Source organism: Ranitomeya imitator, chromosome 1 (assembly GCF_032444005.1).
Source record: "Ranitomeya imitator isolate aRanImi1 chromosome 1, aRanImi1.pri, whole genome shotgun sequence".
Classification (NCBI taxonomy): domain Eukaryota; kingdom Metazoa; phylum Chordata; class Amphibia; order Anura; family Dendrobatidae; genus Ranitomeya; species Ranitomeya imitator.
The window spans coordinates 867,629,451-867,656,852 of record NC_091282.1 but is presented as its reverse complement, the minus strand read 5'-3'; the positions used below and the strand labels follow the sequence as shown (position 1 = coordinate 867,656,852).

General features: G+C 42.7%; 1 protein-coding gene across 4 annotated transcripts in view; it reads left to right on the top strand.

Annotated features, from left to right (window-relative positions):
• Positions 1 to 27,402, top strand: part of CSGALNACT1 (chondroitin sulfate N-acetylgalactosaminyltransferase 1) — a 503,870-nt gene that overhangs the window by 348,186 nt on the left and 128,282 nt on the right. For 2 of the 4 annotated variants that reach the window (XM_069742516.1, XM_069742525.1), the window contains one exon: positions 9,199 to 9,261. The exons of the other annotated variants lie outside the window; for them this stretch is intronic. The gene's annotated coding sequence lies outside the window, so the exon portion shown is untranslated. The remainder of the gene's footprint in view (positions 1 to 9,198; positions 9,262 to 27,402) is intronic. 4 annotated transcript variants of the gene reach the window in all.

Genomic DNA, 27,402 nt, shown 5'->3' with positions numbered 1-27,402 from the left:
AGGCACAGTTCACACTAAGCAGATATGATACTGGCCGCAACTAGTTTTATTGGTTCTGTATAACGGGCAGCACGGTGGCTCAGTGGTTAGCCTTGCAGCGCTGGAGTCCTGGGTTCAAATCACACCAAGGACAACATCTGCAAAGAGTTTGTATGTTCTCTCCGTGTTTGCGTGGATTTCCTCTGGGTTCTCTGGTTTCTTCCCACATTCTACTGATAGGGAATCTAGCTTGTGAGCCCCATCGGGGACAGCGATGATAATGTGTGCAAACTGTAAAGCGCTGCGGAATATGTTATATAAAGATTATTATTGTTTTAACAGTAAAACAAAATAAATCCTAGGCCAGTTGTCTACTAACTAAACAGTACACCTTCTCCAAGAAAGTGAATTGACAGCTATATTTAAGGAACATAAATGTGTGTTTTTGGTTTTACTGTGCTTTTTTGTGTTTTCATTTAAGGAACATATAGAATTTTATTAAGTTCATATGAGTAAAATCCATATGGTGGGAATAATCACAAAGCAGTATTTAACCTTCCACAGTGTGGCCAGAATGAAAATGATCCTAAAATGCAAACAGAAATATACAGTTTTACATACTAATTCACAATAGATTCATGAGGCCTCCTTGACACATCTATGTTTGAACACTTGCGTGAAAAAAACTGTACCAGTGTCATCGGTGTTTTGGATCTGTGTGTCATCCATGTGTCCATCTTTATCATCAGAGTGTCTTCTGTGTTTTTCTAGTAAGGATAAAGAAAGAAGTGAATTCTGAAGCTTCTCCTATACTTTGCATTGTTAAACACGTACAGCACTCGGATAAGACACTGATGCCATCAGTGTGTTGTACATGTTTTCCATGGACCCATAGACTTGTATTTGCACTTTTCATCCTTGCTGCTGCTGCTGCAAGGAACGGACCTGTCTGTGTATTTTGCCCAGACTCGCGGTCCATGTAAAAACATGGACATGTTCATAGCACCATGGGTAATGGGTATGTGTATTATCAGTGGGGGGAAACAGATTCCAGACATAATGGACGTGTGAAGGAGGCCTAACTCAGTTTTTACATGGGAGCTGACAAGGAGATTCGTGGATTCCAAACCACGACCAGCATGAATTAGACACTGTGTTATTAAGGTACCTTCACACATAACGATATTGTTAACGATATCGTTGCATTTTGTGACGTAGCAACGATATCGTTAATAAAATCGTTATGTGTGACAGCGACCAACGATCAGGCCCCTGCTGGGAGATCGTTGGTCGCTGAAGAAAGTCCAGAACTTTATTTCGTCGCTGGATCGGCGTCTGTGACACCGATCCAGCGATGTCTTCACTGGTAACCAGGGTAAACATCGGGTAACTAAGCGCAGGGCCGCGCTTAGTTACCCTATGTTTACCCTGGTTACCTTCCTAAAAGTAAAAAAAAAAAACAGTACATACTTACCTAACGCTGTCTGTCCCCGGCGCTGTGCTCTGCACTCCTCCTGCACTGGCTGTGAGCGTCGGTCAGCCGGAAAGCAGAGCGGTGACGTCACCGCTCTGCTTTCCGGCCGCTGTGCTCACACAGACCGTACAGGAGGAGTGCAGAGTACAGCGCTGGAGGACAGACAGCGTTAGGTAAGTATGTACTGTTTGTTTTTTTTACTTTTAGGAAGGTAACCAGGGTAAACATCGGGTAACTAAGCGCGGCCCTGCGCTTAGTTACCCGATGTTTACCCTGGTTACCGGCATCGTTGGTCGCTGGAGAGCGGTCTGTGTGACAGCTCTCCAGCGACCAAACAGCGACGCTGCAGCGATCCGGATCGTTGTCGGTATCGCTGCAGCATCGCTTAATGTGAAGGGGCCTTTACAGTCTAGGAGAACTGGGTGGAAAAAGAGGCCGGGGACCTGACTTGAAGTAGTCATCACATGCACATAATCCTTATTTTTATTTTCTCTGAAATATGACCGCATTTCAGAATAGTGCATGGTGGTGACAACATCGCAGCCAGTGTCTGGTATCTGGTACAGGCAGCATGAATCTCCTGGCAGGTTCCCTTTGAATCTTTGATTTGTATCTGTATGCAGGAAATGTACCTTCATGCAGTAACCTGATTATATGGTGCTTTACTTTGGAACGTTAAGTACAAATATTGTTTAGGGAAGTAGAGCCTTTACTTTTTTTTTTTTTTTTTGCTTTTTTAATTTCCAATCTGTTTGCTCATATAAAATGCTGGTAAGCATAAGTGCTGTGTTGGGATTTCTGCTAAAAGCAGATTGAGCAGAGTTTTTAGCTTGATTCAAAGCTGTCCTATTGAGAACATTTTAAAAGCAAAGAAGATGATTTTGTCAAATTACTCAGAGCTTTAACTACAGGAACCATTTTTACTTACATGCATTTAAACTAAGGGTTTTGCCTTCAGTACAGTTTTCAGGATTGTACATTTTGTCAATATTCCACATATTGAAATACTGACTAGTCAAAAGGCTATTAATAACTAAACAAAAATTGTATTTATTGGTTTAATCTTTAATATGTCACAACTTCAAAAGAGAAAGTACAATGGGGAAAATAGGTATTTGATACACTACCGAATTTGCACGTTTTCCCACCTACAGAGAATGGAGAGGTCTGTCATTTTTATTGTAGGTACACTTCAACTGTGAGAGACAGTCTTAAAAAAATGAAAAAAATCAGATTGTATGATTTTTACATAGTTTATTTGCATTTTAAGGCATGAAATAAGTATTTGGTACAATAGAAAAAAAATTGTACAGAAACCTTTGTTTACAATTACAGAGGTCAGACGTTTCCTATAGTTCTTGACCAAGTTTGCACACACTGCAGCAGGGATTTTGGCCCACTCCTCCATACAGATCTTTTTCAGATCTTTCAGGTTTCTGGGCTATCGATGGGCAACATTGAGTTTCAGCTCCCTCCAAAGACTTTCTTTTGGGTTCAGGTCTGGAGTCTAGCTAGACCACTCCATGACGTTGAAATGCTTCTTACAGAGCCACTCCTTAGTTGCCCTGGCTGTGTGTTTTGGGTCATTGTCATGCTGGAAGACCCAGCCATGACCCATCTTCAATGCTCTTACTGAGAGAAGGTGGTTGTTGGCCAAAATCTTGCGATACATGACCCCATCCATCCTCCCTTCAATAGGGTGCAGTCGTCCTGTCCCCTTTGCAGAAAAGCACCCCAAAGTATGATTTATTTCCCACCATACTTCACAGTTGGGACAGTGTTCTTGGAGTTCTACTCATACTTCTTCTTCCTCCTTCTTCCTCCAAACATGGCAAGTGGAGTTGATACCAAATAGTTCTATTTTGGTCTCATCTGACCTTCTCCCATACCTCCTCTAGTTCATGGCCATTGGCAAACTTCAAATGACCTGGCTATGGGCAACGTGAGCAGGGGCACCATGCAGGATTTTAATCCCTGAAGGCATACTGTGTTATTAATGGTAATGACTGAGACTGTGGTTCGAGTTTTCTTCAGGTCATTGACCAGGTCCTCCCATAGTTCTGACCTTTCTCAGAATCATTATTACCCTACGAGGCGAGATCTTGCTTGGAGCCCCAGATGCCTGGCAGTCATCTTGTGTTTCCTCCGTTTTCTAATAATTGTGCCAACAGTTTTTGCCTTCTAATCAAGCCGCTTGCCTATTGTCCTGTAGCCCATCCCAGCCTTGTGCAGGTCTACAATTTTGTCCCTGGTATCCTTAGGGTACCGTCACACAGTGGCACTTTGGTCGCTAGGATGGCACGATCCGTGACGTTCCAGCGATATCCTTACGATCTCGCTGTGTCTGACACACTGCTGCGATCAAGGACCCCGCTGAGAATCGTACGTCATAGCAGATCGTTTGAAACTTTATTTTGTTGCTGGATCTCCCGCTGACATCGCTGAATCGGCGTTTGTGACGCCGATTCAGCGATGTCTTCACTGGTAACCAGGGTAAACATCGGGTTACTAAGCGCAGGGCCACACTTAGTAACCCGATATTTACCCTGGTTACCAGTGTAAATGTAAAAAAAAAAAAAACACTACATACTTACATTCCCGGTGTCTGGTCATGTCCCTCACCTTCAGCTTCCCGCACTGACTGGTGAGCGCCGGCCAGCCGTAAAGTACAGCGGTGACGTCACCGCTCTGCTTTCCGGCTGTCCGGCGCTCACTGTCAGTGCAGAGAAGCACAGCGCCGAGGGACTCGACAGGAATGTAAGTATGTAGTGTTTGGTTTTTTTTACGTTTACCCTGGTTACCGGGGACTTCGGGATCATTGGTCGCTGGAGAGCTGTCTGTGTGACAGCTCTCCAGCGACCAAACAGCGATGCTGCAGCGATCGACATCGTTGTCGTATCGCTGCTGCGTCATTTTAGTGTGACGTTACCTTTAGATTTCAAGATTATCTTGAACAAGGTTTCACAATTCATGATAATCTTGCAGTGTAAATAGGCTGTCAGTGCCCCTTGCTCATCAGGCAAAATGATCTATTGTGATGCAGAAAAGTTAATTGTTCTCGGCCGGGCATTATCGTCTAGTGTAAACAGAATTTGTGCTGCTGAGAACAATGTAAGCCTAGGGGCGCTGACTGATCTATTACATATCATTCATTGTGGTAATATTGGGTAAACAGACTATTAAATCACTGCCAATTGGCAAAAGAACTTGGTGAGTGTCAGTCAATAGGGGCCGCACATCAACGATTGTAAATGGACCCTTAAGGTACCGTCACACATAGCGACGCTGCAGCGATACCGACAACGATCCGGATCGCTGCAGCGTCGCTGTTTGGTCGCTGGAGAGCTGTCACACGGACAGCTCTCCAGCGACCAACGATCCCGAGGTCCCCGGTAACCAGGGTAAACATCGGGTAACTAAGCGCAGGGCCGCGCTTAGTAACCCGATGTTTACCCTGGTTACCATCCTAAAAAGTAAAAAAACAAACGCTACATACTTACCTTCTGCTGTCTGTCCTCGGCGCTCTGCTTCTCTGGTCTGGCTGTGAGTGCCGGGCAGCCAGAAAGCAGAGCGGTGACGTCACCACTCTGCTTTCCGGCTGACCGACGCTCACAGCCAGAGCAGGAGGAGTGCAGAGCACAGCGCTGGAGGACAGACGGCTGTAGGTAAGTATGTAGTGTTTGTTTTTTTACTTTTAGGATGGTAACCAGGGTAAACATCGGGTTACTAAGCGCGGCCCTGTGCTTAGTTACCCGATGTTTACCCTGGTTACCAGCAAAGACATCGCTGAATCGGTGTCACACACGCCGATTCAGCGATGTCTATGGGTAGTCCAGCGACGAAATAAAGTTCTGGACTTTCTTCCCCGACCAGCGATCTCCCAGCAGGGGCCTGATCGCTGCTGCCTGTCACACTGGACGATATCGCTAGCGAGGACGCTGCAACGTCACGGATCGCTAGCGATATCGTCTAGTGTGACAGTACCTTTACTGCTACTGACCAAGATGCTTGTATCAAGGTGTCACTTCTTGTAAGATCCAATAGTAGTGGTCTGCGACCACTCATGGTTCAGAGCATATATATATGGCACAAGATAATTATCATAGTGTGATATAACATTACATAGTAAACATTACTTCACTGGCTGTATACATCTCAAAACTACATATGCTGTAAAGGGGTGGTTGTAGTGTCCAGTCAGGTCAAGGTTAAAGGGAATCTGTAACCTGGTTTTGCAGCCCCAAATGAGAGAAGCATAATATAGGGGTAGAAATCCGTCAGGAAAAAGTTACGATAACACAACTTTTTAGTCCGTTATTCACTATCTGATCTCAACCAGATCTGTTTTTTCAACATTGACATAGACGAGCATCTGTTAATGCGGTATCCGTTGCCATCTATTTCTAACAGAACCGGCAAGAAAAGGCAATCATGGCTCTTAGGATTTTTCCTCTAATTTGATTGAAACTTTAGTTTTTACAGTCTTCAGGTTATTTGGTTAGTATACGGTAACTAGGATCCTCGGTAGCTTCGTTCTGTAACATGACAATAGAGCCTTTTATTTCTCTAGTTCACTATTTTTAACTAATGTTTCCATAACAGATGAAATAAGGGAACAATAACACACGGAACATGAAGAATTATTTTGATACCCTCTTTTGTGTAAAGGCTCTAGAAATGCAATAAAAAAGTAAAAGGATAGGAGAGAGAAAAAAAAAAAAACAAAAAAAAAAAAATATATATATATATATATATATATATATATATGTATATATAACATTGAGGACGGACAACGGTTTTCTCCATGAACCGACCTGGTTGGAAATCTACTCCCTGGTCAGACCATGGGTTCCAGTTGTTCCAGTACTTTTTTTTTTTTTTTTTTTTATAATCTTTATACCTGGCTTTATCACATTTTTCATCTGGGACCTTCCAAACACATTAAAAAGTAGTTACACTCCATATAATAGAAAGGAGGTATTCTAATTCCTATTAAAGAAAAGCCCAGTCTATACCCTTCTAGCTGCTACCTGTGTATATCAATATATATGTGTTTACAGCACAACCAATCTAAGTAAGAACGTTATTTATAAATGTCCTGTTCACATTTTTTTCATGTGACAGAAATTGATATTTAACATATTGTTGTCTAAAGTTCTTGTATTATCCAATTCTCCAATACCCAGGGGGAACTGCAATTTAAAAACCTTTCTGTAATGGATATCTAATTCAATTAAAGTCTCATACAGCAATAAGAAGGGAAAAATGAGATTTTATTCTTGTACATTGCAGGTGTATATCCAATATATTCTCCAAGTTAATTTAAACTGTCCTTAATTTAACTTGCTGAATACGAAATTGTTGAATACATCGTCCCTATACTTCCCGCCACTATAGGTAGAAGTACTTACATAAAAGTAATTTGGCTGGTGCCGCAGTTCCATTTACTTCTTTTCTTCTAATAGAATAATATTGCTGTTCTCCTGGAGAGGAAAAAAAATGCAGCGAGCGTTGACTTGAAATGTGGAGTTAAGTGCGGCAGATTTTTATCAGGCCGAAAGAAGTGATAGAAAAAGCTGTCGTGTATGGCAGTTGTGAGAAGCTTATTGCAGTTCTGTTCTTTAATAGAGAACACAGGAAAATTTCACCAGCTGTCCGAATAAAAGATGCTTTTATGCCCTTTTATCTCATCCTAAAGTTACAGAAAGTTATAGGATCACAAGACCAGTCTAAGGGAGCTGTCCACTCTGAACTGCCCCATTCGTTTTGTCGTTCTTAGTCACTTATTATTGGCAGGGACACAAGGGCTAAATGCTCGCTTTTCGCCACAGCTTGTGACTGTACAGTTATAGTTGCGTCTTGCACCTATGCGACCATGACGGAACGGGTCCTCTGAAAGTAAATGATTAAGAATCTGATTCAGCGACCACATGCTGAAATCTTAACATTAATGAATGCAGTTGCCACGCCTTTCCAACAAGGTGTCGGTGGCATTGTGTGCTACCCTGCTCTGCGATGTTTCAGTGATTGCATAGTCATTGCTTGCCACTTACTACTATTATTAGACTACAAGACAATGGCATTCTATTGTGGAAATTTCTGTTGTGGAAACTAGCGTCTCTGCAACAGAGATTGGCATGCTGCAGCTAGAAAACCCGCACAGCGGGTGAGTTTATGCAAATAGAAGCATAGTGAGCATGAGATTAATATAAATCCCATCCACTGTGCTTGTATTGGAGAATGCAGCAGTTAGGAGGCAGGGCAGATGGGCTACGTTCAAACTGCTGCTATTCTAGATTGTGGGTACATACCCCAACTGGCAGAACTCTGCACACACCTTGATACCTGGTGGCAGTGATGCGCATGGGGTTATTCCAGTTCATATCGGCGGGCTCCCATGCTGACATTTTTTTTTATTTATTAAAAAAATGAAAAAATGGTGTGGGCTCATAATTTTCATAACCAGCAGAGGAAAAGTCAATGTCTGAGGGCTGATGTTAATATTTTGATAAAGAGCCAAAAGCCAAAGGTTCCCAAGCTACTAATATCAGCTCAGAGCTGTTTGCTTAGCATTTAGTGGCTAGTTTACATGGGCATCCCGAAGTGAAGAGATAATTCATAATGTCCCACAATGTTCCTGATGACTTTGACTGCTCTCAAAGACAGCAAGCTCACAATGACACAGGAGGTAATTGCTCCTGCAGTGTGTAGCGCTGGGGTGCGGAGAAAAAGTTAACCAGAATTTATCAGCTGATGAACCCCGGTGAACTCACTGATGGCACCACTGCTCCATGAAAATTTTCACATGTAACGGTGGTGCTGTAATTGAGATCACCGAGGCTCATCAGCTGATAAACTACGGTGAACTTTCTCACCACAGCTCAGTGCTACACACTGCCAGAGCAATTACATGCTCCTGTCAGTGTGTCACCAGCTTCCGGGTAGAGCAGTCCCATCAGCTGATGGTAATGCTCTACAAGTCATCTGAATCATCACGAACAATATGGATTATGGCGGATAGGTGAGGAATATGGTGGTTTATTATTTTTTCTCTTTTTCAGGTGACATGGGCATTTGGGATTAGGCGTTAAAGTGAGTATATGTTGTTTTTTTTTTATAGGAGACAAGGGCTTCAGGGCTTAGGTGTGGGTGACCATATACTGTCTTTTTTATTTTTATTTCAATATTTATTTATTTTAACTTTTTTTTTCTTTACTTTGAGCACAGTCGCTGGCTGATGACCCGTCAGCCGCCTCCTGCCCTCGCTGTTATCAGCAACAGCAACCATAGGCTGATGGTAGTAATCTCTCATGAGCCGACGACTGTGACTGTCAGTAAGTGTTTTACCGCAGGTCACGGTCACAGCTGCGGTGTGACGCTGACATCTGACAGCATGACTACTTAAAATTCTGACCGCTCTGATGATTTTACCAATTTTTCATCCTGCAGATTTAAACGCCCAGCAAATCCTGAAAGGAAAAATACTTATCGTGCACAGCACTTCAGGATTCTCATTGATTTTGCTGGCAATAAGATTCTCTAGCGTTTTTGGGCCAATTCCATGTGGAAAATCTGCCACAAAAATGCACCGTGTGCACACAGCCTTTTGCTTCATCTTTCTCCTAGGTGTGATATTTACTTTACAACATAAAGATATAAAAACTATTTTATGGATACATCCAAGGTAATTAAGCGTGAACATTTTCTGATCATTAGATTACCTCTACGTTTTGCTTTCATCTTAGAATCTATTTTTGGGATGGTCCAGAGCTTCTAGTTAACTGTGAATATGCTGCATACACTATGAGGTAGGAGTCGTTTTACTTTTTTTCTGTTCATTGTCAATATTATTACAATATTTTTTATTTATGGATAATTATTACATATTGCAATATTGGAACTCCTAGGTAATATGAATACATCTATGTAAATAAATTGTAAAACTCATTTATTCTAAATAATAGTTCTGTAGCAAACGAGTTGCAATTAGTGATGAGTGAATGTGCTCAGATGACGTCTTATCCGCGCATGCTATCTGAGCATCTGGGAGTGCTCGTATATTATGTTAAGGTACCGTCACACTGAACGATATCATTAACGATATCGTTGCTTTTTGTGACGTAGCAACGATATCGTTAACGAAATCGTTGTGTGACAGCGACCAACGATCAGGCCCCTGCTGGGAGATCGTTGGTCGCTGGGGAAAGTCCAGCACTTTATTTTGTTGCTGGATCTCCCGCTGACATCGCTGAATCGGCATGTGTGACGCCGATCCAGCGATATCTTCACTGGTAACCAGGGTAAATATTGGGTTACTAAACGTAGGGCCGCGCTTAGTAACCCGATGTTTACCCTGGTTACCGTTGTAAATGTAAAAAAACAAACAGCACATACTTATATTCCCGTTGTCTGGTCATGTCCCCCGCCGTCAGCTTCCCGCACTGACTGGTGAGCGCCGGCCGGCCGTAAAGCACGCTGTGCAGTGGTGACGTTACCGCTGTACTTTACGGCCGGCGCTCAGTCAGTGCGGGAAGCTGAAGGCGAGGGACATGACCAGACACGGAAGGTAAGTATGTAGTGTTTTTTTTTTACATTTACAACGATAACCAGGGTAAACATCGGGTTACTAAGCGCGGCCCTGCGCTTAGTAACCCAATGTTTACCCTGGTTACCCGGGGACTTCAGGATCGTTGGTCGCTGGAGAGCTGTCTGTGTGACAGCTCTCCAGCGACCAAACAATGACGCTGCAGCGATCGACATCATTGTCGGTATCGCTGCAGCGTCGCTTAGTGTGACGGTACCTTTAGAGTCCCTCCGACTGCATGATTTGCGGCTGTTATCTGAACACGTTCACTGATCAGTAATTGGCACGAATTTAGCTCATGGGAGCAGCACAGTGGCTCACTGGTTAAAACTGGGGTCTTCCGTTCAAATCCTCCCACAGAGAACATCAACAAGTAGTTTGTATGTTCTCCCCGTGTTTCTGTGGGTTTCCGGTTTCCTCCTACACTCTACAGATATACTGATAGGGAGTGGACAACTAGAGGGTGTAAAACTCATACATACCCTCTGGTCCCAGGTCTGAAACTGTCAAATCCCCGCAGCGCAGAGTGCGTTCCATGGGGATAATTCATAAGTCTGCAGTCACACAGAGTGTGGCAATCCCCACATGAGTTGAGGCAGTCTAAGTAACTGTAAAACATGCAGCTGCGGGGACTTGGAACATATTATTCGAGCATGCCCAAGATACTCTGATAACACTTTATTCGAGCATGTTTGCTAATCACTACTAGTCACATTTGCACTCTTTTCCGCCAGTCCTGACACATTTCTCAAAGTGGGTGTGGGTTACAAAAGGGTGTGGACTTCATCATATTTCCATATATATGCTATAATTTACACCAGACACATACGTTGAAGTTTGCGCCAGTTCATAGAATAGCTATAAATTAGTCAATTTTTCATTTTCCGATGCACACGCACCCCAAAAGATGCACCAAACCAGTCAAGAATGAAATTTTATTTTGCAACACATTACTACTGTGCAGCGGGTTTTGGGCTTACGTCTTGATCAATTCCCCAATATTGTTTAACCCTTTTTCCTGCCAAAATAAGAAGGTCAGTGCCCATAGGAAAAAAAATGCAGTTTTTTTTTTAATTTTGAGCCTTATATATCAAATAAGTAAGAAGTATTGGAGAAGTATTGATCTAGGGGAGAATACTGTATCTCAGAGAGGCTGCAGAGTGGCAGTCGGAGTGTTGGTGGTTCTGCATAGAACTCTACAGCTGGATTTACTGCTTCTCTCTTCAGCATTGATACCTGTGTGGTATATTTCAGTTCAGATTTTTGAGATACATTGGAATACACATATATTATGTATTTCTTGTATGGTCCAAGTGACTAAGATTATATAATAGGTGTATAACCAAAAATGGTCATCAGCTCTGGTCATATCACTTTGCATTACTTTGTATCATTTACAGCAACAGTATTTGTTTTCAATAGCATTTGCAACCTGCTTGTTAAAGGTTTCCCTCATTGTCCTGTCCCCTGATATTTAATACAGTCGTTTCAGCTTTAAATAGCAAATGGAACGGTGCCACTGATACAAAACCTCACTTTGCATTACGACTTACATTATTCAGTAATGGAAAATCTGTTGCAGTTCATGATTTTAGCACATTGCCAACTTTTTTTTATACTGGAACTACTTTGAGTGCTAAAGCCAGGTCATGGGAAACTTTTATGGGGACTTGTAATTATGGTTGGTTGCTTGGTTTTTATAGTTCTCGCACTGCAGAATAGACTATAAAATACCTCCTAGAAGATCATTGAAAGAGTTAGGAAATGGTCAAAATGACATGTGGATGTTTCCTGTCTATCCTGTGCTGTTTGCATATATGGATGTTTGTACAGTATTATCTTATACTATTCAACTATAAGTGTGTGTATATGTGTGTGTATATATACAACCCCTGGCAAAAATTATGGAATCACCGGCCTTGGAGGATGTTCATTCAGTTGTTTAATTTTGCAGAAAAAAAGCAGATCACAGACATGGCACAAAACTAAAGTCATTTTAAATGGCAACTTTCTGGCTTTAAGAAATACTAAAAGAAACCAAGAACAAAAAATGTGGTAGTCAGTAATGGTTACTTTTTTAACCAAGCATAGGGGAAAAATTATGGAATCACTCACCCAGAGGCGGCCCCGCTGCGGTTCGGGTCCTATGGGCATCACGGTCCGGTCCAGCGCCTCCTATATTCATCTGATGAAGTCATCTTCTTATCTTCTTGCCGCGGCTCTAGCGCATTCGTACTTTGTCTGCCCTGTTGAGGGCAGAGCAAAGTACTGCAGTGCACAGGCGCCGGGTCTCTCTGACCTTTCCCGGCATATTTTAAAAAGGGGGTGCTACTAGGTACCAACCATGCAGGTTGCCCAAACATTTGCATCTGCCCATTTTCCTTTTTGTAATTTTTAAAGTGTAAAAGATGAAAAAAAATTGTTACCGTATATCTATTTTTTTTTTGCCTAAAATGAAAAGGAAATGTGTCATCTTTAGCGTTATTTCTTTTAGAGATCATTTAATCTTCAATGCGCAATAACAGTAATTTTTTTGACAAGGGGTGCCGAAACTTTCACATGCCACTGTACGTACATACATACATGCATGCATACGTACATACATACATTATTCACGCCCCCTATATTATCAATTATTCAGGTTGTCTACCTTGGAAGCTTTGCATGAATCGTTCATTATTCACGCATGTCTACTATATTCAATACTTGTCTATTTAAATTCACCAAACTAGTAAAAGAGGTATTGCCAACCATGGTTGGTCCCATTTTCTCTGCTTTTGGATGGTGAGAACAACAACCATCTCCAGATGAACTGCCTCTATTAAGCAGGGGGTCAGGAATTGGATCAAGGACCAGAGAGAGGTGTTGATGGGAAACAAACCTTAGGCCCAACCGCCACTCCGTGATGGAGGACTTATCTTATTATAATTCATGTTTCCTTCTGTGCACACCAGTGATGAGTATCTACCTGGACTGTTGAACATATAACTGAGTGAGTTTTACAACTGTTTTAGTAAGAAAACCCTCTTGCTGCATATAGTCGTATTTATTAATGTATGCAGTTTTATTTAATTTAATCCAAACTTTATAAGAATTTGGAGGTAAATGAGCATATGGGATACAAAATATGCGGCGATGAGATGCAGAGAAGGACAGCACTGCGGCTGAGACAACATCTGCCATAAGTTCTCTCTTTATCTGGAGACCTTTAGCTTCATGACAAACTTGCATCAGATTGTTCTGAATATCTCTGCAGGGCTCTACAATTGATTTATTATACCGTTCCCTGCCCAAGAGAACAACAGCACAATGCAGAGAAATGTAAAACCTGCAGACAAAATGCCAAAGGATATAAAAAAAGGAAAAAAGTACCGTATATAGTCTACCTTTTGTAGCCGCATCTGCTTAAGACAAGACTTAAATCTCAAATAATAAAGTGTGTATGTGTAGTAAATGGTAAGTGTATAGTGCCATCTATTAACTGCATATTATAATAAGACAGTTCTAATTTGTACTGAGAAAATAAATCAGGATCTACTGTACATGTTTTATGTAAGATTGTTATATATATGGCTATGCAGATGTATACAGTGCAATTATATATAGATGTATACAGTACGATTTATATAGCTATATAGGTGTATACAGTACGATTATATATAGATCTGTATACACTTTGTGGTGATGAGTCACTTCTCATGGACCAGCCATGAGATGGGATAGTTAAGGAGTCCAAGGTCAGAAGCCAGGATGGTACGTCATTAACAGAAGGAAGAGACAAAGGTGTAGTCAAGTAATATTCTGAGGTCAGAATATCAGTAGATGGTGGATCAGAGTAGTAGGTGTTAAACAGATGGATGTTCAGAACGAGGTCAAAGATCAGGCAACGAAAGATCAACAAACAGAACATAGGGCGCAGAGAGAACAAACCACACAGCATCTGAATATATGTCTGGGAGAATTAGCCTGGCTATCACCTGGGACAATGAACATCTGGAGGCAGCCAGCACCTCCCAGTCTCAGGTTGGACAACCAAGCAGTCAATCAACACACTGACAGCTCAGCGCACCCTTGCACCAGACTAGATGACTGAGCTGTCAATCAATTATATAGCTATACTATGTAGATGTATGTAGTACAATAATTATATACAGATGTATACAGTATGATTATTATAGCTATATAGATATATACAATACAGTTGTATATAGAGGTATACAATACGATTACTGTATAGATCTAATTATAGAAGTAAACTGATCATTTATTTGTATGTAGTATTGTATCGCTACATGATTATATTAAGTTTGGCTTTCATGTATGCTCGTCTATAATTCTTTCCTAAAGGCGGTCACTCACAAATTAAAGAAACCTGTCTGTTAGGTGTCGAGTTCCCGCCGCTGCACAGGGGGAATCTTGAACCACCTCCGCTGCGGTCTCAGCAGAGACGTCGATCCCAGCGCCTGGCTCAGGCAGATACTGTGCATTTGGTTACTGCTGCCCTTCCAGGTTCTGCCATTAGAACCAGCACTGATCAGCAGCAAGCAGGCACTCCTGGGACTAAAGGTACCGTCACATTAAGCGACGCTGCAGCGATATAGACAACGATGCCGATCACTGCAGCGTCGCTGTTTAGTCGTTGTGTGGTCACTGGAGAGCTGTCACACAGACAGCTCTCCAGCGACCAACGATGCCAAAGTCCCCGGGTAACCAGGGTAAACATCGGGTTACTAAGCGCAGGGCCTCGCTTAGTAAGCCGATGTTTACCGTGGTGACTATTGTAAATGAAAAAAAACAAACAAACAGTACATACTTACATTCCGGTGTCTGTCGCGTCCCCTGGCGTCAGCTTCCCTGCACTGTGTAAGCAACTCTGTGAAGCAACAGAGTTCGCATCAGTTCATACCGGGTGACGGAACCAGTCTTTTGGAGTAGTATCGCCATATAGTGCCGCCATTACCTATCAGCAGGTTCCATCTCTGCACGGTGGACCCCGGGCTGAGAACGCACCTTATTACTATCTTTATATTTATTCGGTGCGTTCCGCAAGCCCGAACACTGTCTTATTGAGAATATAGTATGCTCTGCCAGCATCATGTACAGAGCAGATGAAGCAGTACAGATATGTATATATATATATATATATATATATATATATAGGTTTGTGGGAGAAGATTTGTTATAATTTGTATTTGTTCTTGCTTATTTTGGATTTAGAGTCCGGTGGGCAGTCTTATAAGTGACAGCCTTTCTTGTATACATGTGCATATGGGGATAGCTGTTAATCATTGGTAAGACAGCCCACTTGACTGCTAGACTCAAAACTGAGCCAGGAGTAGCATGAATACATTACAAGGTATAGTTAATGTTTTCCAACAATTACAAATCAATCTGTTACATTTCTGCTCTATAACTTTCTGCTGGCAGATCAGATTAATATTCAATGTGATAAGGTCCCTTTTTGTGCATGTTCATGTCTTGGGAACTGTAGTCTTTGCACCATAAAGTAATGAAGGCAGCACATATATTCTCCCTGTGTAGTGGGGGAGGAAATCTGCACAAAGACATACTGATAGAGAATTTAGATTGTGAGCTCCAATGTGGACAGTGGTGACAATATCTGTAAAGTGCTGGGGGTTATGATGGCGCTATACAAGTGATTAAAATAAATAAATAGATAAATCTCACCTCTAATTTGATAGAAGAGAAACAAACTCTCTCACTGTATTCCAACAAGCTATGAGGAATGTATCTGTCCACAACCTTGACTGTTTCCAAAGCCAGTTTTCATAATTTGGGATTTTAAAAGCGCCTTGTTCTACCAGAAAAGTGAAAATATCTTTTAAGTTCCCACTATGAGCATTTGGTCAGTTTTGTATGTTGTAGATTTTCTGCAGTGTTTCTGCACCTGTTCACTAAATAGGTTTCTTGCTTGTTTTTTCATTGCTTTTTTTCACGTGTTTATGGCATTTTTCCAGCTTTGGTTTTTGTCTTGTTTTTGAAATGTCATCTTTGCAATACTTCCTATTAGTTAACTTTGATAAAGTCGTGTGCAGCTTGCCTGCATTTTTTTTGAACTGCGTACTGTAGTTTTCTCATCTCATTCACGTTTATGGTGACAGTCACACGGAAGGCATCTTTTCCGCAAAAGAAATTGACAAAATTGCGGATTTGAAACCCGATCCGCAAATCAGTTTATGCTGCGTCAAAAACCCCCACAGTGGGCATGAGATTTCTATAAATCCCACCCACTTTGCTGGAACGGTAAGACGATGCGTTTTTGTGTGCCTAGAAAATATGTAGCGTCTAAAGCTCATTGTGTGAATTAGGTGTAAGAGTGCTTTGTACATAAAAGTATATAATATCGGGGGAACTGCAAAACAATTAGGGCACATTCACTTTAGGGAGTATTACTGTGCAAAATACGCTATAATCTTAGAAAAGAAACATTTCTAGGAACAATTTTCTACAATTGCTTATATGGAAAAACATAATTTTGGTATTATGTATAAAGTATGATCTTTGCTTTTTTATGCTATGTACTTTTGCTATGGAATCAATCGAAACACAAAATATTGTTCTGTTAATAAAGATATTGATAACAGTTAAGTTTTCTACAGCTATAGGAAAATGAAAAAAAAAAAAAATGAACCAAGAGAGATGCAAGTGTTTGCATGATACACTAATATAAATAAAAGACTTACGATAGTTTTTTGATTTTTTTTAAGTACCGCAAACTTTAAAATTTAGAAACTTTAAATTGGAAGTTGTCTAATATTTGCATAGGAATTAAAACATAATGAATTGCTAAGCCTACCTACAGATGGCTAATAAGGAGTACTGCACCTGAGAGATGAAACATATCATGCTACACAGGGCCACCTAGTGGTGATGTTTATATTATGAAGACCTATAGATAGAGCTTGGGTAGCAGCCAAGACAGAGAATGCTCATTTCTTCTACGGCTAGGACTGAGATTATATCTTCCTATACATATTGCATTTCATTGCGACTCTACCAGCACCATTTTTCGCAATAGCACAGATGCCAGGCTTCGGCAAAGTATGATTTGCATCTGCACAGATAAGCACTACTGTTTGAGCCACCTAATCCGCCCCAGTATATTGAAGTACACAGTGTCTTTGACTTCAGACAATTCATTCAAGCACTTTTGTGAAACAGCTCCCGATACTGTATTTAGATGGCAGTCGTCCATCTGTGCCATTGATTGATGCTGTCGAGTGTGATGTACATTGACTTGGATAGACTGCACTGCACCCTGGGCTAGCAAAGGCAGCAAGACAAAAAGCTGGTTTCAGTTTTCCAATACTTTGACCTGTTTCTCTTTTTAACATGTCCTTTAATACGGTTTTCATCCTATATGGATAGAAGCACATGAGCCACTAAGGCGTGAACTGCTTTTGTCGTGGCCAATTATTACACAACCGTACCAGAGGCCCGTAAATTAATTCTAATAAATCGGAGTCCGCTTAGCTCTTGGCTGTACCACGTCCGGTGTTAATCCATTAAAGGCAACCTGTCACCACCAGAAACGCCAATACTGTTACACTACAAATAAATAGTGTTAACCCCGTGTAGTTGGCTTGCTGGAAGGATGACTACGCCGAGAAAATGGAAGTTTTAATCTCCGTGTAAGCGGGAAAGTAGTGATTGCATCACTGCTCACCATACTGTGAGTGCGTGTGTGATCACACCCCGGAACTTTGATTGACATCCTGCCCTGCAGCAAGTGTGCACCTGCATATCCACTCCACTAGCTACACAGGGTTTTACCGCTATTTACCTGCAGATTGTCTACACTTAAATAGCATTTCTGATGGAGCATTGTGAAGAACTTGGAATTATGCATGGGTTCATTATTTAGTCCATTGAAAATGTATACTTTCATTTCTAGTTGGTGCTTATAGGATTATGCATTATCGGGTGCTGGGGTCACTTACAAAAACCAATATCTTCAAAGGGTCTTAAGTAGAATGTGGAATTTATCTTGTGTGTATCAATGTCTTCAAAGGGAGATTTGTAGTTAAAGTTCTGCGCTGCCGCTAAGATGAATTTCAGGAGAGTATAGTTGATTCACAGTGGCTTTATTCTACGCGTTTCAGGGGTCTCATGCCCCCTTCATCAGGATACACCACACCTTGTGATACTTGTGTGTATCAAGACATAAATGAGTTGGAGCAATGTTTCCCAAGCATGTCCTCAAAGAAGTCCAATGGGTCAAGTCAAATAATTTCTGCAACATTCAGAAATCTATCTTCAAGAATAGCCCACATCTTGAGGATTTCTGTAAACAGTGATACAGTGGATTAAACAGCCATATAAAGATCTCAAAGGATAAAGCGAAGCCTGGGCATGTTATTTTTCTCTCTGTTGCCCACATGTGTACAAGAATTGAATCTGATCTGCACATGTTCTCCATGATATAACCATGAATAATAATAAGGACACAATAGGCATGTTCCCATAGGCTTTGGTGGCTTTAGAGGATTTCTGATTATCTGTAAATACTCTGGTCAAATAGATGCACAGGAATTTACAATCTTTTTCCCTTTATGATCACTTAAAGGGATTTTCTGTTTTTGGAAAACTCTCTCCTTGGGTCCAGCAATGAGGCACTGCCACTCCTGGTGGCCATTATTGTTTTGCACTACAGCCAATCATTAGGATCAGCATGAGACATTATATTGAGTGGAGTCACTGAGCTCAGTTTTTGGCTGCAGTGCTGTTGAGGTGACAATAGCACTGCAGACAATAATCAGCACTAGGAGCAGTGGGAAAGACTCAACACAGGACTTGGAAGGCTGAGTAAAGCATGTTTTTTGTTGTTTTTTAATGGGGGTGTCTTATAGATGCCTCTCTATTACTATCACCTAGGCTTGATGTCAGCTGGCAGGTGATCCGTGTGCCGTGCGTTTTTGTTTTTTCATACCCATTGACTTGCATTGGTCAGTCTTGTCTGATATATATGGCAAATCGCAGCACGCAGCGATTTTTTTCTCGGTCCAATCTAAGCTGAGGAAAAAAACAAATCGCACATGTGCAGTGAATCATAGAACAACATTAGTTAGAGTGCAATCCGATTTTTTTTTATCTGCACATGTTCATTTTTCTCACAAAAAAGTATGAGCCCTACAGTCTAAGTTGTAAAAACTGAAGGGCATCTGCCCACCTCTTTTTGAAGCTGAAAGCCAAATAAAGAATAATGAGATAATTGAGTTTTGATTAGAGCAGAATGTCCCATACTGGAGGATCAACAAAATTGTTGCATCCTTGGAAAGGACACGTAAAAAGACACAATATGCAGTAACTGCTGAGCTGTGCACTGTTTGGGGTCTATTGAGTGATCAGTGGGGACACAGCACTCAGACACCCACAATTCTTTAGGCAATTAAAGTATCTGCCAAATGTTAAAGACTGCATTTATTTTACAGAAATTTTGAATAAAAATTAGGACATGATTGATGGTAAAGCGAGAAAAAACAGGTCACACAGTACATAATATTTTACCTCCGCACTGTAGGGAGGAGAGCCAAGTTAAGGGTCCCTCTTGCGTGTCTGGGCCGGAACTATCAGGGCTGTCAACATTGTTTCAGGGGGAAGAAATTTCTGTCCAGAGCAGTTCAGGACACCTGACTGATGGGGCGGGTCCTACATAAATAGCAGTGCGCGTGGGAAGACAAGGTTTTTGGCGGGGAATCAGCATGAGAGCACAGAGACGGTTGACTCTCTCTCAACTTACCGACTCCAGTTATTCTTGCCTTCTCACCCGGTTAGCAGTGTCACCCCGACTGATGACCCAGGGTCCAGATATAACCTGTCATGATCCCAATGGCAGGGGATCACTAAAGGACAAGCACAGATACAAACAAGCTCTAGGGCGATGGAACCTGAGCTGACCGCGACCCTGAACCTAACACACAAATAAAAGTAGCCGGGGAACGTGCCTACGATGATCCTAGACGTCTCGCTCCAGCCGAAGATCTAACTTCCCCTATTAGAAGAAACACAGACCTCTCTTGCCTCCAGAGAAATCCCCCACAGAAATAGCAGCCCCCCACATATAATGACGGTGAAATGAGAGGAAAGCACATATGCAGTATGAAAACAGTTTCAGCAAAATGAGGCCCGCTAAAGCTAGATGGCAGAGGATACAAAAGTGAACTGCGCGGTCAGCGAAAAACCCTTCAAAAAACCATCCTGAAATTACTTGAACTCATGTGCCAACTCATGGTACATGAGGAGCAATTTCAGCCCACTAGAGCAACCAGCAGCAAGAATCACATATCTGCAGGCTGGACTAAAAACCAAATAAAGCAAAACACCAAAACAGGAAAATCCAAACTTAGCTTGACCAGAAGGTTCTATGAACAGGGAGCAGAGGTAACAAGACACACTGGATACATTGATAACCGGCGAGGAAATGCCAGCAAAGCCAGGTTAAATAGGAAACTCCCATATGCTGATGGAACAGGTGGAACCCAGAAACCCAGGAAAGACAAGTCACCCAGTACCATCAGTAACCACCAGAGGGAGCCCAAAAACAGAACTCACAACAGTACCCCCCCCTTGAGGAGGGGTCACCGAACCCTCACGAGAACCACCAGGGCGACCAGGATGAGCCCTATGAAAAGCGCGAACCAAATCATCAGCATGAACATCCGAGGCAACCACCCAAGAATTATCCTCCTGACCATAACCCTTCCACTTGACCAAATACTGGAGTTTCCGTCTGGAAACACGAGAATCCAAGATCTTCTCCACAACATACTCCAATTCTCCCTCCACCAGCACTGGAGCAGGAGGCTCAAGCGAAGGAACAACAGGTACCTCATACCTCCGCAACAACGACCGATGGAACACATTATGAATAGCAAACGATGCCGGGAGATCCAAACGAAACGACACAGGGTTAAGAATTTCCAAGATCCTATAGGGACCGATGAACCGAGGCTTGAACTTAGGAGAAGAGACCTTCATAGGAACAAAACGAGAAGACAACCACACCAAGTCACCAACAAGAAGTCGAGGACCCACGCGGCGACGGCGATTAGCAAACTGCTGAGCCTTCTCCTGGGACAACTTCAAATTGTCCACCACATGACTCCAAATCCGATGCAACCTATCCACCACCATGTCCACTCCAGGACAATCAGAAGGTTCCACCTGACCAGAGGAAAAACGAGGATGAAACCCCGAATTACAAAAGAAAGGAGAAACCAAGGTAGCAGAACTAGCCCGATTATTAAGGGCAAACTCGGCCAGCGGCAAAAAGGTAACCCAGTCATCCTGATCAGCAGAAACAAAACACCTTAAATAAGTTTCCAAGGTCTGATTAGTTCGTTCAGTCTGGCCATTCGTCTGAGGATGGAATGCAGACGAAAAGGACAAATCAATGCCCATCTTAGCACAGAACGTCCGCCAAAATCTAGACACAAACTGGGATCCCCTGTCAGAAACGATGTTCTCAGGAATCCCATGCAAACGAACCACATTCTGAAAAAACAGAGGGACCAACTCAGAGGAGGAAGGCAACTTAGGCAAGGGTACCAGATGAACCATTTTAGAAAAGCGATCACACACAACCCAGATGACGGACATTTTTTGAGAGACAGGGAGATCCGAAATAAAGTCCATGGAAATGTGCGTCCAAGGCCTCTTCGGGATAGGCAAAGGTGACAACAATCCACTGGCCCGAGAACAGCAAGGCTTAGCCCGAGCACAAACCTCACAAGACTGCACAAAAGAACGCACATCCCTCGACAAGGAAGGCCACCAAAAAGACCTGGCCACCAAGTCTCTAGTACCAAATATTCCAGGATGACCTGCCAACGCAGAAGAATGGACCTCGGAGATGACTCTACTGGTCCAATTATCCGGAACAAACAGTCTCTCAGGCGGACAACGATCAGGTTTAGCCACCTGAAACTCCTGCAAAGCACGTCGCAAGTCTGGGGAGACAGCAGACAAAATCACCCCATCCCTAAGGATACCAGAGGGCTCAGAATTTCCAAGGGAGTCAGGCACAAAACTCCTAGAAAGAGCATCCGCCTTCACATTCTTTGAACCTGGCAGGTATGAAACCACAAAATTGAAAAGAGAGAAAAACAGTGACCAACGAGCCTGTCTAGGATTCAGACGCCTGGCAGACTCAAGGTAAATCAAATTTTTGTGATCAGTCAAGACCACCACACGATGTCTAGCACCTTCTAGCCAATGACGCCACTCCTCAAATGCCCACTTCATGGCCAAAAGTTCCCGATTACCAACATCATAATTCCGCTCAGCCGGCGAAAACTTTCTAGAAAAAAACGCGCATGGCTTCATCACTGAGCCATGGGAGCTTCTCTGTGACAAAACCGCCCCCGCTCCAATCTCGGAAGCATCAACCTCAACCTGAAAAGGGAGCGAAACATCTGGCTGACGCAACACAGGAGCAGAAGAAAACCGGCGCTTAAGTTCCTGAAAGGCCTCCACAGCCGCAGGAGACCAATTAGCAACATCAGCACCCTTCTTAGTCAAATCCGTCAAAGGCTTAACAACACTAGAAAAATTAGTTATAAAACGACGATAGAAATTAGCAAAGCCCAAGAACTTCTGCAGACTCTTAAGAGATGTAGGCTGCGTCCAGTCACAAATAGCCTGAACCTTGACGGGATCCATCTCAATAGTAGAAGGGGAAAAAATATACCCCAAGAAAGAAATCTTCTGGACTCCAAAGAGACACTTTGAGCCTTTTACAAACAAGGAATTGGCCCGCAGGACCTGAAACACCTTCCTGACCTGCTGAACATGAGACTCCCAGTCATCAGAAAAAACCAAAATATCATCCAAATACACAATCATAAATTTATCCAGATATTCACGGAAAATATCGTGCATAAAGGACTGGAAGACTGAAGGAGCATTAGAAAGTCCAAAAGGCATTACCAAATACTCAAAATGGCCCTCAGGCGTATTAAATGCGGTTTTCCACTCATCACCTTGCTTTATTCGTATAAGATTATACGCACCCCGAAGATCAATCTTAGTGAACCATTTAGCCCCCTTAATGCGAGCAAACAAATCAGTCAACAATGGCAAAGGATACTGATATTTTACGGTAATCTTATTCAAAAGACGATAATCTATACAAGGCCTCAAGGAACCATCTTTTTTGGCCACGAAAAAAAAACCTGCTCCCAAAGGGGACAAAGATGGACGGATATGTCCCTTTTCCAAGGACTCCTTAACATAATCCCGCATAGCAGTATGCTCTGGCACTGACAGATTGAACAAACGACCTTTAGGAAATTTACTGCCTGGAATTAAATTTATAGCACAATCGCAATCCCTGTGAGGAGGAAGCGAACTGAGCTTAGGCTCCTCAAAAACATCCCGATAGTCAGACAAAAACACAGGAATCTCAGAAGGAGTAGATGAAGCGATAGAAATCGGAGGTGCATCATCATGAACCCCCTGACAACCCCAGCTTAACACAGACACTGATTTCCAGTCAAGGACTGGATTATGAGTTTGTAACCATGGCAGACCAAGTACTAGAACATCATGCAAATTATACAGTACCAGGAAGCGAATCACCTCCTGATGAACGGGAGTCATACGCATGGTCACTTGTGTCCAGTACTGAGGTTTATTCATAGCCAAAGGTGTAGAGTCAATTCCCTTCAAAGGAATAGGGACTTCCAGAGGCTCCAGACTAAACCCACAGCGATTGGCAAATGACCAATCCATAAGACTCAGGGCAGCGCCTGAATCCACATAGGCATCGACGGAAATGGATGATAATGAACAAATCAGAGTCACAGACAGAATGAACTTAGACTGTAAAGTACTAATGGCAACAGACTTATCAACCTTTTTTGTGCGTTTAGAGCATGCTGATATAACATGAGCTGAATCACCACAATAAAAGCACAACCCTTTTTTCCGCCTATACTTTTGCCGTTCACTTCTGGACTGAATTCTATCACATTGCATTATCTCAGGTGACGGTTCAGACGACACCGCCAAGTGATGCACAGGTTTGCGCTCCCGTAAACGCCGATCAATCTGAACAGCCATAGTCATAGACTCATTCAGACCAGCAGGCGCAGGGAACCCCACCATAACATCTTTAATGGCCTCAGAAAGGCCATCTCTAAACTTTGCAGCCAGAGCGCACTCATTCCACTGAGTAAGCACCGACGACTTTCGAAATTTTTGACAATAAATTTCTGCTTCATCTTGCCCCTGAGAGAGGGCCAACAAAGCTTTTTCAGCCTGAATCTCTTGGTTAGGTTCCTCATAGAGCAAACCCAATGCCAGAAAAAACGCATCCGCATTAAGCAACGCAGGGTCCCCTGGTGCCAATGCAAATGCCCAATCCTGAGGGTCACCCCGCAGGAAAGATATAATTATCTTGACTTGCTGAGCAGGGTCTCCAGAGGAGCGAGATTTCAAAGAAAGAAACAACTTGCAATTGTTCCTAAAATTCAGAAAACGAGATTTATCTCCAGAAAAAAACTCTGGGACAGGACATCTAGGTTCAGACATAGGAGCATGTACAACAAAATCCTGTATATTTTGAACCTTAGTGGCAAGATTATTCAGGCTGGAAGCCAAACTCTGGACGTCCATGATAAACAGCTGGGATCAGAGCCATTCAAAGATTAAGAGGAGGAGGAAGTAGCCAGACTGCAATAAGGCTAGGCAGCAAACTCTGAGGGAAAGAGAAAGAAAAAAAAAAAAAAACTTCCTCAGACTACTTATCCTCCTACTTCAGCCAATACAATTAACACTTTGTGGGCCGGTTATACTGTCATGATCCCAATGGCAGGGGATCACTAAAGGACAAGCACAGATACAAACAAGCTCTAGGGCGATGGAACCTGAGCTGACCGCGACCCTGAACCTAACACACAAATAAAAGTAGCCGGGGAACGTGCCTACGATGATCCTAGACGTCTCGCTCCAGCCGAAGATCTAACTTCCCCTATTAGAAGAAACACAGACCTCTCTTGCCTCCAGAGAAATCCCCCACAGAAATAGCAGCCCCCCACATATAATGACGGTGAAATGAGAGGAAAGCACATACGCAGTATGAAAACAGTTTCAGCAAAATGAGGCCCGCTAAAGCTAGATAGCAGAGGATACAAAAGTGAACTGCGCGGTCAGCGAAAAACCCTTCAAAAAACCATCCTGAAATTACTTGAACTCATGTGCCAACTCATGGTACATGAGGAGCAATTTCAGCCCACTAGAGCAACCAGCAGCAAGAATCACATATCTGCAGGCTGGACTAAAAACCAAATAAAGCAAAACACCAAAACAGGAAAATCCAAACTTAGCTTGACCAGAAGGTTCTAGGAGCAGGGAGCAGAGGTAACAAGACACACTGGATACATTGATAACCGGCGAGGAAATGCCAGCAAAGCCAGGTTAAATAGGAAACTCCCATATGCTGATGGAACAGGTGGAACCCAGAAACCCAGGAAAGACAAGTCACCCAGTACCATCAGTAACCACCAGAGGGAGCCCAAAAACAGAACTCACAACAATAACCCCACACCGTACAGTGACCAGTACGGACCTCAAAACATTGTTCCGCTCACCACCGCAGAGGCCCCACTGAGTCCTTTCCCTGCAGTGCCAACTGAGTGCAGGCCTGCTCCTGTGGCCATGAGCGCTGGACTGCATATTACTCCTGAGGCCTTGCCTGCTGAACTGTTTGCTACATCCGCCGTGCCGCGGACCAACACCTCTATGACATCTCGTGCCCAGACCAGGAGATCACGTGCCGAAGGACTGAGAGGATTCACCACCGCAAGGAGCCAGTGCATCCCCTTTCTGCGGGACCGGATTGGAGACTTCTTGTGCCACCTGCGGTGCCACCGAGGGATCTTCCAGCCACCTCCAACCAACGCCCAGAGACTGATAAGTTGAGCTGTTGTTTTTCTTTACAATAATACCCCTCTGCTTAATTTATTATTGTGTTACATAAAATCCCTGTTAACCCTTGCTCTTACTCCTGTGTGTCACTGCATCTTACGCACCTGCTAGCATCCTACAGCACTATTAAAGAGTAATGGATAATCTGGCATTCCTATATTTTTCGACATGAATACATCTAAACCTCTCTAAAATGCTGTATACATACAGGACAGAGTTCATATAGGCAACTTTTTAAAATGTCTTTCTTTATAAGAAATGATGCCATCCTATATCAAACAATTACCTAGTGAGCAGACTGTTCCGAGACTACGAACATGAATGATTTCCCATCTCCAGTTTGTACATATGTCTAAATGCTAATTGTCTTTACAGAACAAATTCCATGTGCTGCTGTGTGTAATCATGAAGATGAAGGCATGTATTTTTTCACAATTGTGCAATCTACAATACGGCGTATTTCAGACAGCTGGCTCTTGCGTATGTTTGATGACTGTTATTTCTTGCTACGAATGTAAGTTTCCAGAGTTCGGTCAATCATTCAAAATCCTACGCATTCGTGATATTATATGGAAAGTAATTACTTGGGCTGTATCAATTTCCTTTAGTGGCATTTTTGTTTTGGAGAACCATGGCTGGTAACTTTACAAACTGTTTGAGAAAAAAGCCAGGTGAAGAAATAATAGGCTAGATAAAATGCACGAGATATTACCATGCTATTTCTTTACTTAAAAGGACCCCATTGAAAGTGGGCATGAAGAGCCGCTGATTGCTGAAGATCTGGTTTCAAAAACAAGTTTTCTGCCAGCCATACAATGTTCATGTAACGTTCAATAAAGGAGAAATATAGCATTGCGTGAGTTACATGACTGGCCAACCTTGTTTTACACACATGATGTAACACCTGTCTAAGGTCATAGGCTAGAAAGGCTGCACCAACACACACTTGGCACAAGCCGCTCCATGGCAGATTCCACAGAAATCCTGATACCCTCTAACCCCTGAATAGAGATCTGGTTTTACAACAGGACCCAGTGGATCGCTACCACAGAAGGGCTATCTTCCAGAGGCAAGAGTGGTCACCTAGCAGGGTCAGAGCTGAGAGGTCATGTCAAAGACAAAATCAGGATTCATAAGAATAGTGAGAAACATTAGCTGAGGTCAAAAGAGGAAAACAGTAAAACCAAAGAGGAGCAGAATATCTAGACCAAACCAGGGAAGCACAAAGCTTTATCTGCCAGTTTTTAGCGGTAAGCTGGAAGCTAAAGTAGGGTGTGGTGCTCTCTAATTGGTAGGAGCAGGTAAACTTGTGGTAACCCTCTATTATCCAGAGTGGAAAGTGCACCTTGGTCTACTGGTACTGAGCAGGCTTCCGCTTCTGTACTTGGTAGGAGCAGGTACCGTCACATTCAGCGAC